The sequence below is a fragment of the Pseudophryne corroboree genome, chromosome 1, assembly GCF_028390025.1.
Source record: "Pseudophryne corroboree isolate aPseCor3 chromosome 1, aPseCor3.hap2, whole genome shotgun sequence".
Taxonomy (NCBI): Eukaryota; Metazoa; Chordata; class Amphibia; order Anura; family Myobatrachidae; genus Pseudophryne; species Pseudophryne corroboree.
Genome location: NC_086444.1, coordinates 126,908,854 through 126,922,347, shown reverse-complemented (window position 1 = coordinate 126,922,347; position 13,494 = coordinate 126,908,854). Strand labels below are relative to the sequence as shown.

Here is a 13,494-nt window from a genome sequence, read left to right as displayed (position 1 = left end):
TAGATAAAGTCTGCGTAAACCTGCTAGGCTGCGGGTATGAGGAAAAACCGGACGATACCCCCAATTGATAATGTCGATATTATCTTAAACCATAAAGCTATACCTCTAGATACACTTATATCGTGGAGCCGCTATGGCCGCTAGACTGAATACACGCGCTACGCACTCTGTACGCTATTTGCGTACAGAGTCCCGTACGTGGTACGTACTTGGCGTACACACGCCGCGCTGAGTGTACAGAGTACGCACAGCGCGCGCACACACAATTGATAACCTTTAAACCTTGTTAGTGATACAATGCAATGATATGATTACACTTTAAACCCTTAGCAGCAAAGTACTGCAACGATGTTATACCTTAAACCTTAAGTAGCGCTGACGGTATAAAGTACCCGCAGTGCGTACACCTTATCTATACTTATAAATCTTATACAGTTAAATACACTTTAAACCCTTGCAGGAAAGTGAGGACACAACACCGATTTGTAGTTGAAACCACAGGGTTCTAAGGCCACCGTGGATAATTTCAAAAGGTAAAACAGTACAAATCATACACTACAGGCTAACAAGATAAATCTAAAACAGAGTAATGGCTACAGAGAATGTACATACGTGAGAATGTTCGCAAGCGCAACCCGGCCGGTCCTCCGCTTGTCAGGTAGAAAGCGTTCAGAGTCTTCTGACCGGCCAGGCAACAATGGGCTTTTTATACACAACTTACATACACAATACAATGGTCACTGTAATCTCATTGTCCATTAGACACAGAGATGTGTCTTTACATTACAGGAGAGGTCATAGGTTGATTTGAAAATGTGGGCGATGTCTTTCTCAACTGCTCTTGTGGGTGGCATCCTCTGGATTCCCGCCGCATACATAATATACAGTAAATACAGTTAATATCTATATTCTACTTTTGCACATAACTATACGCTGGAACATGCGATCTTTCTCTAACCAACACCGGAATGTTACCCTTAAAATACCCTACAGCTGGATACTAGACATCACCTTCCAACCTTTATCTGACCCTTCCTATCATGCAAAGGCGAATCCCTTAGTCCTGGAACTGTTTAAACTGTTGATACTAGCTGATGTGGTGTAGCGTAACTATGTGTACAAAATGCACTATTTGGGTTAAATATGTAATGTTCTGATAACTCTCTATGCGCTCACAAACTCCGCCGTAAATACCCATACCACGCGCATGATTGCAGGGCGGAATAAGTGCACGCGTAGCGGGCATGTGTATGGGGTTAGTACATGGTGTATGCATTACAATATTTTTCGACTTTGACACTCCCTTAACTTGGTATTTAAAGAAAAAAAATCAGCGTTAGGTTGCTACATAAATTCTGACCATGGGGTAAATTTACTAAGATGGGAGTTCTATTTAAGATGGGATGTTGCCCATAGCAACCAATCAGATTCTACTTCTCATTTATCTAGACCATTCTAGAAGATAATACCTGGAATCTGATTGGTTGCTATGGGCAACTTCCCATCTTAAATAGAACTCCCATCTTAGTAAATTTACCCCCATGTGTAGGAATGATTTACAATAGTTTCCACATATAAAATACTTTGTTAGTTGTAACATTATTATTGTTTTTCTTCTAGATTATTTAACTGGATTTGTTATCTACACCACTGGTTTCATACTGGCCTTTTAAGGAATTATCATGACACTGTAGTTTGCAGATTTTAAAGGGACTGTATTTCTATGTGTGGGTTAATAGTGTGCATGAATCAGAAAATCGGTCCTTTGCAAACAGTGACAATGCACAGGCACTGATGATATTGGCAAGAATAACTTCTGGCAGGATCCGATGTGACAATAAAGAACCATTTCAGTTACAGGGGAGGTCAACTAAGCCAATTTAGTTTCACTTATTCTCCTCCGCATAATAACCTTTATTCGGGAGGAAATGAACTCAGTGGGCATAACAGTGCAGTTTAGATTCCCAGCACACTAAACAATTTAATTGCAGAAACACTTGTCTGTTAGTGTTGCAAGCTTCGGAGTCTCGTACGAGGATTCCATGGGGACTTCTTTCCTGGATCTAGGGAGAGAATTTCTGAAAAGCTGACCCCTCAAAAGGTAATGTACAGAAGACATCTGCGGCAATGAGCTGTATTTGTATGTGAGTCTGACTTGGCTTTATGCTTTATGTGTTTAGGAGTGGAACATGAGATCCCTTACATCAAAGCTGTTAATCACGGATCATTTTATAATACAGTAATTGCAGTATTCTCCTTATTGTCTGAAGTGGAGACTTATACTGTATGTTTAATATTTAGACATTTATTTTCCCCCTTTAATGTTAACTACAAAAGACAAGCGAATACTGCACTCTAGATACATAATGCATAAATAATGATCTCTAGATGGAAGGAGAGTTGCATTTAAATATGTTTAATTGAGATTCATTTTAATACTGTGTGTTTATTTGGTCACATAGGGACACATAGGGGCTCATACTGAGTTAGGCTTGTGCATATGCAGACAGGCAGTCTGATTTAGAGGTGCATGCAGCTGCATGCGTAGTTGCGATTTCACTTGCAGGGTCTATAAAATAATAGCAGAAGGGTGACTTTTATGAGTGACATATTTCTGTGATGCCGTTGTCTGAGCAGACACGTCATATACCAAATTAAAGGTCTTGGTCCATAGATTTGCAGAAAAATATTAGTTACTTCGTTTCATAGTTATTTGGCAAAATGTCCGCCTGCCATTTACAATGCATCACCAATGTGCTCTGGAAAATGTGACAGTTGGTGAACTCTCCCTGTGCACCTGCTGGATGATTTAGAACATGTGACCTGCTGGGTGGTCTGGAAACTGTGACCGTTATTTGCAGTTACTCACTAAGCAGGGATTTTTCAAAATCCGACTCCTAAGAGGATGATAAGTGGTAAAATGTTCTGCCCATCAAACCATTGCCTAGTTGAAACCAGGCATATCAGCTAGTACTAATGGCTCTGCCACCATCTTGTGCACATAGATGACCACTGACAGCGGCTGACTAGGGAATATCCAGAAAAGGGTTCCAACACACCTGTGTTTTAGTAGCCACTACCTGTTACCCAGTGGTGCAAGTAGAATTTTTCTTTAGTGGTACTGATAGTAAAAATAGGCATGGTCACATGTCATGAAGGGGTTTGGTCACACAAAACTAGGGAAGTGGCTACATAACAATAGGGGCATGGCCACATCATGCCACACACCAAATTGCCTCTTACACATTATACCAAACACCGTAATGCCCATAACACATTATGCCACACACCATAATGCTTATTACACATTATGCCACACACCATATTGCCCATTACACATTATGCCAGGCACCGTAACACCCATTACACATTATGCCACTCACCGTAATGCCTATTGCATATTATGCCACACACAGTTATGCCACTGACACCATTTCTATGTCCCACACACAAAAATGCCCCTTATAAATGATGCCCCAGTGGTGGGCTGGTTGTACTGAGTACCACCACCATATTTCTTAATGGACTCCGTACCACCCTACTTTCAGCACTGCTGTTACCTCCCCAAGACGATAACTACTTGTCACACATTTTGTGCATCTATCTTCTGTGCATACGCTATCACTATTCAATCGCTGCGTATGCGCAGTGCTGCTTGATAAATGCACGGTTGGAAATGCTGAACTGAAGCCGATTCGCCCAGGGATACAGATGCACCTGTCAATATCGGTATCACTTGCAGGTGCCTGAGAGCTGCAGCAAACACACACTGTTGATGATGATGATGATGGCGAGTGTCGCCAGCACTAGAGAGCTGCTTCAGTTTGCTGATTCACCTCTGAACTGATGCCGTTTTCTTAAATAATCACGTCTTTAGATTATTTTGTGGGTATTTTTTTAGAATTATTTGTTTGTTACTTTCATACACAAGAAGGAATATTATATCTGCTGTATTGTAGAAGGTTTTTATTTACTTAAACAAAACATAATACTGAGCGTGTGTTATTCTATCAAAATAAAGGTTAACAAATCAGGATTGTGACACTAAACTTAACGGCAGTATTTATCAGAAAACTTGTTGCCACCAATGGCCGACTAAACGCCTGATTCAGTGATGTACGTAAATGTATTTGCAGCTGTGAGTTTCTACGTAGCAGCTGTGCGGAACAAAATATGCAAATGTCTCAGCCGCAAGATACTTGGGTGCTGCGTAGCTGCCCTATCCAGCTATCACTTCAGTATAGCTCCATTTGTCCTGTGTTGGCCAACAGGGGAAACCCCCGGTGGGCCCCACGGAATGCGGGACCACCTCTTCCTCTAGGGTTCATGTTCCAGCACACTTGAATTATACATTATACAGATGTTACATTATACTGCACAGAACTATACTGCACAGAATTTTCTACAATGCGTTGCTGTTATTAGTGTGGTACATTTTCATGCATGCACTAGCAGTGTTTACTATACAGTATATATTTATCAAGGAGCCCAGACCATGCACTCTCTAATGGTTAGCCAAACCTCTGTGGTAGTTGGCCACACCCCCACTGGTGCCTGACAACACCTTTAGGGCCCCTAACACAGCGTTATCCCGGTGGGCCCTTTATGCCCCAGTCCAACACTGCATCCAGGCACAATCCAGTCTCATCTCAGTTAGGTACCACAAAGGGATTGACATGCAGTTTGAGATTTGCATTTAAAACTCAGTCCGAATAGGTTGCAGTAATGGAACTTTGGAACTTTAAAAATAAATAAATCACAAATTGCAAGTGACTTTCATACTGACTTTGAATAAGGCCCACAGTTAAGCGCTAAAAACAGATGTGGGGGCTTGTTACTGTTCATAAAAATGCTCCAAAATACAATTTACTAACATTTTTTTAGCAGCCCCACAGAAAATAATCCCCTGTGAGCCAACTTCCTCTTTCCTTATGTGGAATGTTTGAAACAGCTAAGATCTAATGATAATTTTGTTCATTTATTCCTCTTACTATTTCTGGCAATAGTCATATTTTTCTGTAGCTATCTTCATTTTTAGCCCTATTTCTTTGATATGTGAAGTATTGGGCTCTTGCAGGGGCAGATTGGGATCTGAAAGTAGCCCTGGAAAAATATGTATAAGTGGCCTTGTAATACGCCACTAGTGATGGAGTGGCGGTGTGTGAGTGGATCGAGTGGTACCTGCGTTTCCTGATCTTCTTCCTTGGCTTTCTGTACACTCGCTCTTAAAGCTTCCTTGGGGACTAGGCAGAGAGACAAGGACCCCCAAAGATCCCAACAAACATGTCACCACGCGTTAGGACAGTGACTGGTATTTTATTATAAGGAATAAGGGTGTCACTGCTGTTTTTGAGAGAAAATGGTTTAACATACACAATGGTACCAAATCAGGTAAAACACATGACAATCCTAACTGCTACAGTAATATCTTTCAGGTAACGCCAGTTATTTATTTATTTATTTATTAACAGTTTCTTATATAGCGCAGCATATTCCGTTGCGCTTTACAATTAGAACAACAGTAATAGAACAAAACTGGGTAAAAACAGACAGACAGAGGTAGGAAGGCCCTGCTCGCAAGCTTACAATCTATAGATAGTTACACCACACTTCACGGTCAAGCACACCTTTGCAAATGTAATACTCCACTTTTGCATGTAGTACAATATTAATTAAATTAACCTTGGCAATATTTCTAGTGTCCTCCAGATGGCAGTTGAATTTTTAGTTAGCAAAAGCACATTAAGAGGTAGAAGCAGTATGTCTCTCTTTGTTAGGATAGCCAAATGGAAGTAGTACAATTCCTGGTTTGGTGAGTTCATGTCCCCTCACTACAGTCTGTAATGCAACCTGCAGGGTGTGACAATAACTATATCACTGTCCAAGTCTCTCACATTGAGCCGGATGTACTAAGCAGAAAATGCAGTAAACCCCCTGTTTACCGCATTTTCCTGATGTACTAACCCCCGGCCGGCAGGTCAGCGCCGCGGCGGGGTACGCCAGCTTTAGCTGGCGATAGTCCATAGAAGCCTATGGGCTTCTCTCCGCTGCGCTGTGTGAGGGATCTGATCGGATCCCTCCCAGCATGCCCTGCGGCCGCCCCCGTCACCCCGCGCATGCGCAGACTGACTCCCGGGCCGAATCCCGGAAGTCAGGCTGCCGCTGTGCATCGTGGAGGTCTGCTCTTATTGGAAGAGCTGTCCTCCGCAATGCTGATCGCATTTGTTAGTACATTAGTACATCCCGCCCTTTGTGTGATAAGGGATGGTTTGTTGGTTTCTAACTCTCAATAGCAGCTGGATGTCAGTTGTAGTAGAGTGACTATGCTTCCCACTGACAGCCTGTTGTATCACACTTGGCTGAATGCAGAGCCAGATTAAGGCTATGGGGGGCCCGGGGCATTTCAAACAGGGGGGCCCCTAACGTAGAGGCAGGGAGATCAATTATATATATATATATATATATATATACCTGTATATACATATGGGATGTAGTTATATGACCGGTGGTCACAATACCGACGGCTACATTCTGCCCCCTCTCACAATCCCTACAGTCAGCATACCGACAAGCAGTGACTACTCCCACTCCCATCCGTAGAGTGGGAACAGAACCTGTGGCAAGATCAGCGCAGCTCACCACGAGCCCGCCGGGCATCTAAATGCCGAGATCCCAGGGTCGGTATGGTGACCGGCGGTCTCCAAATCACCGGTCACACAATACCAACCTATATATATATATATATATACGTACACACACACAAGTATATTATCTATCAAAGGCATGATGTCTGGCTTTCCCTCTGCATGAACAATGCTGCGTCAGGTGCCCGCCGGGTTTTGCGCTGGGTGGCCGCACAAATAAATCCACAATAGTCCCAATGGTGCAGCACTCCTGGCGTCTAAGTAATACCACTGTTTTAGGCATAAGTTTGACAACGTTTCATTGCCCTTTATTAGTGTGGCACTTTCATCAGGTCATGACACGTATAAAGGGCACTGAAATGTTGCCAAACTTATGCCTAAATCAGTGGTATTACTTAAACGCCAGGAACGCTGCACCATTGGGACTTTTATATATATATATATATATATATACACGCACACATATTTTATATATATATATATATATATATATATATATATATACACACATATATACACACACACACATATCTACACATATATATATTACATCGTGCACGGCTGCTGGTGATACAGGAGAGCGAGAGCTACAGCTCGTGCTGGCTCCACTTCTTCCGTGCAGCCTGCACATCCAGCCACTGACTGAGCCGCAGGCTGCTACATCACGCCATTGGACAGCTGAGCCGTCGCTCAGCTGTCCTGTGCTTCACGCAACGCCGGCGCCACTGCTGTTAGGTTGCCAGGGCAACCTATGAGGCGACGCGGTGTCCTGGAGCGCAGTGCTGCAGATCGGATCGGTAACACAGATCCGATCTGTGGCAGGTGAGGCAGCGGGGTCCTTTTTAGAAAGGGGGCCCCGGGGTACATACCCCCTGGGCCCCCCCCCCCCTTAATCCGGCTCTGGCTGAATGCTTTCTTCCAATGTGAGGGTTACCCAGCTGCCCTTAGTAAAAGTTCAATACAGAGTCTCTAGCTCCTGCTCTGTCTGGCCTCTCTCTCTTTCTGGCTCACACTGACTGACTGGGCACATAGGAGGTTGGCTGTCAGGTATCAGGCTGGGGATTCCCTGAGGGTCTGTCTGTTGCTGGCCCTCTCCTCCCTCTGATTTTACAGCAGCTTACCCTGGGGTGTTAGTGCTGCTTCCCAACGTGCCTGGCTGGTCACACTGTGATGTCTGCACCACTCTCTGTCCCTGTGTTGCGGCTCCTGGTGGCTGAGGGGATCTCTCCAGTCACTGGAGCTTCCTGCTGTCCTTCCACAGCTGCACCCCACTCTCAGGTACAAGCCAGCTCCCAGGCAGATCTACCCAGCTTGGCTCTGTCTCCTCACCCAGCTTTCTCTTCCCTCACCACAGGCTCCTCCCCTTCCTCAGTTCACAGGTCAGCCCGTTGCTGGGGCTCTGGATCTTTCCACTCTTCAGGTGCTGTGGCTGTCATCCTTCTGGGTCCTAGTGTTTCCCTGCTAACTGCTTGCATCATCCAGTAAGGGAACTGTTAACCCCTGCAGCACTGGAGCAAGTTAGTCCATTTACAAACGTGATACCCACTATTATTCATAGTGTTTTACCGGCGTATCACAGCCTCACATGGGCAGCACCAGAGGTATACTGTGTAACCAGTGCCGTAACTAGGCATTTTAGCGCTGTGTGCAAGAAACGTCATTGGCGCCCCCCTATGCAAAATAGGGTCAGTGCGCGCCACAGGCGCGCCAAAAAATATATTGGGGCGTGGCTTCATGGGGAAGGGGTGTGGCCACAAAATAATACCAATTCATATTACGGTGCACAGTAGCATACCGTCCAACATGACCCGCCCCACTAGGTACAAAATGCTCTGTTTCTGGACTTCCCTCTTAATTTATTATTGCCATCATCTGTGAAGAAACAGCTTTCTTATCATTTAACTAGTTCAACACAGGTGATGGCAATCATAAATTAAGAGGGAAGTCCAGGAACAGAGTATTTTGTACCTAGTGGGGCGGGTCATGTTGGAGGGTCTGCAGTAGTCTCCATTATTCAAATTATGCCGCACAGCAGCGCCACTACACCAGGTAGAGCCCCTTTTACACCTTACGGCAGACAGTCCCCCTTTTTACACATTATGGCAGACAGCGCCTCCTTTTTACACATTACTGCAGACAGCATCCCCCTTTTTACACATTACGGCAGACAGAGTCCCCTTTTTACACTGTACAGCAGACAGAGTCCCCTTTTTACACATTACGGCAGACAGCGTCCCCCTTTTTACACGTAACGGCAGACAGCGTCCCCCTTTTTACACATTACGGCAGCCAGTCCCCCTTTTTACACATTGTGGCAGACAGAATAGATAGATAGATAGATAGATAGATAGATAGATAGATAGATAGATAGATAGATAGATAGATAGATAGATAGATAGATAGATAGATACTAACCATCTCTCCCTGCTGGCTCAGGCTCTTCGGTGCAGGCTTCATGCAGCAGATCTCGGGCAGGGGAGAAGGAGGAGGATGGAGAGGGACTGAAGCCGCAGCAGCGCAGTGTAATTGGTGGTGGCGCCGCTGCAGCTGTCCCCTTCCTTCCGCATTGGCTGGCCGACGCCGCTGTGAATGCTGGGATGAGGGAAGTGCATCCTAGCATTCACAGCAGCGCCGGGCAACCAATGCGGAAGGAGAGAGGGACAGCTGCAGCGGCGCCACTACCAATTACATAGCATTGCTGCGGCTCCAGTCCCCCTCCCTCCTCCTCATCCCCTGCCTCCGGCGCTGCTCCTTTCCTCTTCTCCAGCGTGGTGCACACAGCACAGCACAGGCGGCTTGTAATGAGTCAATTTGCGCGACTGCGCTGTGTGTCAGGCACACCTGGCACACACGTAGTTACGGCTCTGCGTGTAACCATGGCGGCAGCACCACCCCTCACGTGCCAATAAAAAAACAGGCCCCGAATGCACATCGGCCTATCGGGGATCTTCGAGGAGAACCCTATAGCCAATCCGCCCCTGGGCTCTTGGACTCCAGGCATGTTGACACTATCACACCTAAAAAAATAAACTTCTGCCTGCCACCCCGTCACTGTTGCCCAGTGATGCAAATTCTGCTTGATGTGAAAGTCAAATATTATAATTAAGGTCATTTACTACGTGCAACACAATATAGAATACAGTAGTGCTTCTCTACACAGGAAAGCGGCTATGTTTGTTCATACTATATGCAAAACTCATAGTCATTGTTGTCTTTCTTCACGATTTGCATAGGTTTTCATTTTAATCTTTTATTTGGTAGCAAGCAAAAACTTGGAAGTACAATATTGCACAGTATATTGTTGTTAAATACAGTGAGCGGCTTTACTTAAGGAGTTCAAACATCCCCTTTAAGGGCCCATAATAAAATCTTGACCAATACAACAGCCGCAGTGCCTGTGTAGACAGCGGTAGTTACCAGCAACGGCGTGTCCTGAAATAGTGTGGGAAGATATTGCTTCATGCACAGAGGAACTTTTGGTTGCTTCTAGTGGAAAGATTGTGTGGGAATACTATTATGTAGTAACCGTGCCATGTTGGATTACCATTAAGTATGGGGGATTTAGCACAAGTGTATGTGCAAAGATGGCCACAACATATAAGATACTCTAGGAGAAGTTACAGCTGGTGTGACATGTGGGGAAGCGCTAGTAAGGAAAGGTGCTAGGATGGATCCTGACAACTGATTTATAAGAGAAATATACAAACAGAAACAGAGCCCTCCCTGGGATTTGAACACTCAAAGTTCACACAATGGCAATACAGTCATCTAATGCTCCCACAGTTTGGACTTCTCCTGGGATTCTTATACTACCACTAACAGTTGGCAGCACCTGACCATAGAGTCTTCCTGCTTTTGCCAAGCCCAACTCAACAGAACTGCCATAGACGTGACCAACTATCTTATGCTTTACATCATTTCTCCTAACATGAATCAGCCAGTTAGGAACCTTGGGTGTTGTATAGAAGATCTACAATGTCTGGGTCGACATTCATTATTTCAACCCCATATGGTCAAAATGCAGTAGGTCGACACTGGCAAAAGGTTGACATGCATTAGGTCGACACTGAGAAAATGACACAGGAAAAGGTTGACAGCTACAAAAGGTCAACACATGAAAAGGTCGACCTGTGAAATGGTCTACACAAAAAAGGATGACACAACATTTTAGTTTGTTTTTTGTGTCATTTTCACCATCAGAGCACAGTTTACTATTCCCAATTGTAGTCCACATGTATGGTAAAGTATAAAAAAAGTGTAAAAAAAATGCTAAATAAATTGTAAAAAGCTGTGTCAACATGTGTCGGCCTTATGCGTGTCACCCATTGCCATGTTGACCATTTGAACCTGTCGACCTTTTCCAGTGTTGACCTTTTGTCAGTGTCAACCTATTGCATGCCGACCCTTTGTCGGTGTCGACCTAATGCATGTCAACCATATGGGGTCGACCTAATGACTGTCGACCTAGACATTGTCTGTCTATACATTGGAACCCAGGAACCTTGATCCCAACCATTGGCTTACCTAAGATTGCATGATTACAGACTAGGCATGGACTTCCAGACTCCTGTGGTGATTCAACACATTTGGAACCATGGGTATTGGCCTGTCATTGGCAAAGGTCCCTGGAGATGGGCATGGGTAAGTCAATTTCTGTCCCTACGTCTACTGACATAGACTAGGAACAGGGTTTCATCAGAGTAATGTATTTAATTAAGATATTAAAACACAGTGCTATACAACTGCATAAGACATTCAATTAAATCATTTGTTTTTCCAGCTAAAGAAATAAATACACTATCAATTCCAAACATGGACAAAAATCTCAAATAAATAAGTGAAGTTGGAAAGTTCCACATTAACTGATCTTTACAAACTGGACATTTCAAGGCTGCACAGTGTCGTCTGTAATGTGGGAGTCCTGGGACCCATCAGGTTTCCTAGAAAAGTTTTGGGATAAATTTAAATGGCCAATTAGTTTTCTGTGTTCCTTGGAATGCTGACAGAGATATCAATTGTTAGAAGGATTCAGACCATTTTTTCATTGAAGCATGATCTAGACAAGAAAATCTGTCCTAGGAGAGGATGGAAAAATCAGTGGTTACTTTATGTTACTGCAGTGCTGTGAATAAATAACTTACTTAATATTTATTTAAATTTATTTTACCCTCACTGCTAACTATAGTATGTGAGCAATGTATCCATTTTCCATCATTTTCCATCATTGGTCCCAGTAAGTGGCATTGAAAATTGTGAAAAAAACAGAGGTGGGGACACTTCAATAAAATGGGCAAAGATATGGGCCAACATTGCGTAATGGAACAAGGAATGAAAGATACACTAGAGCTACATGGCAGAAAACAGTAGGAAAAAATTCCACCAAGTGACCATTCGCTTAAGTGGGGTATATAAATAATTATCACCCACTCTGCTTTTCCTTTAGTACAAGGGCAACCCATTGCTCATTGACTAGGCAACTGCTACATACATAGCACAACATGCCCTAGTTTTGTCTCCTGCCATCATGTCAGGTGCTCTGTTAAGTAAAGGGCGGTATTATAAGCTGCAGACCTGAGCCCAGTTTATCTTTCCCCTTTTCCTTCTGCAGTCGTGCTTCCCTGCTGCCAACACACAGCTGGTCATACTTTGCTATATTGTGGATAGTGAAATAGCTACAGTGATTCTCTCCATGTTGGCTGACCCAGGACTAATCTCCAGTTCCATATAATAGGTGAATGGTTACTCAGGGCAAAGTTTTATTCTTCTAATTGGTGGAAGGCTAGCTCCTGGACCAAACACAAATCTCCAGTCTGGGGAAAGGGCAAAGAGGACTAGATATTTGTTTATTATATCTAATCAGCAGCATTGAGTTTACATTACAGTCACCCTGCAGCAAGACGGGTAGCCCTTTTGGGGGAAAGGGGTGGGGGGAAGACAAGACAAATGAGAAGTGAGAAAGAGGATTCATCCAGTGACGACCAAGACTACTAATGTCATCTGATTGTTGACTAATTAGGGTTCCTTCCCGCTTAAGGGGTCTATTTACTAAGCCTTGGATGGAGATAAAGTGGGCGGAGATAAAGTACCAGCCAATCAGCTCCTAACTACCTTGTCACAGGCTGTGTTTGAAAAATGACAGGAGCTGGTTGGCTGGTACCTTATCTTCGTGCACTTTATCTCCACCTAAGGCTTAGTAAATAGACCCCTTGGTTCCAAAGTCACACAAATGTACAAATGCTAGTCATATGATAGGCAAAATGTAGCCGTGTCATTGCCACTTTTATTTTTTTGCATATTTGCTCATTGTGCTTCATTTTGGTGACTAACAGTATATAGTTGCACAGTACATGATTAGGCCATTGCTGTATCTTGCAGCTCTGTGTCACTGCAAGTATCCATTCCATATCTGTGCTGCATTTTGTGAGCAGTATATATAGTATTACAGTGCAGCATTTTGGTGACCAACAGTATATAGTTGTACAGTACAGTAGGCCATTGCTGTATCTTGCAGCTCAGTGTCACTGCAAGTATCCATTCCATATCTGTGCTGCATTTTGTGAGCAGTATATATAGTATTACAGTGCAGCATTTTGGTGACCAACAGTATATAGTTGTACAGTACAGTAGGCCATTGCTGTATCTTGCAGCTCAGTGTCACTGCAAGTATCCATTCCATATCTGTGCTGCATTTTGTGAGCAGTATATATAGTATTACAGTGCAGCATTTTGGTGAACAACAGTATATAGTGGTACAGTACATTAGGCCATTGCTGTAGTATCTTGCAGCTCAGCCACCTTCTGATCCCAAGCACTCTTTCAGATAAGAATTGTGTTATATGTAAGGAGCAAC

At 43.9% G+C, this 13,494-nt stretch overlaps 1 long non-coding RNA gene across 1 annotated transcript in view; it reads left to right on the top strand.

Moving 5' to 3' along the window:
• The first annotated feature begins 1,830 nt into the window (after window positions 1–1,830).
• The window catches only part of LOC134983809 (uncharacterized), a 377,280-nt gene continuing 365,616 nt past the window's right edge, over window positions 1,831–13,494 (top strand). The window contains exon 1 of the long non-coding RNA XR_010191712.1: window positions 1,831–2,101. This is a non-coding gene — a long non-coding RNA (uncharacterized LOC134983809). The remainder of the gene's footprint in view (window positions 2,102–13,494) is intronic.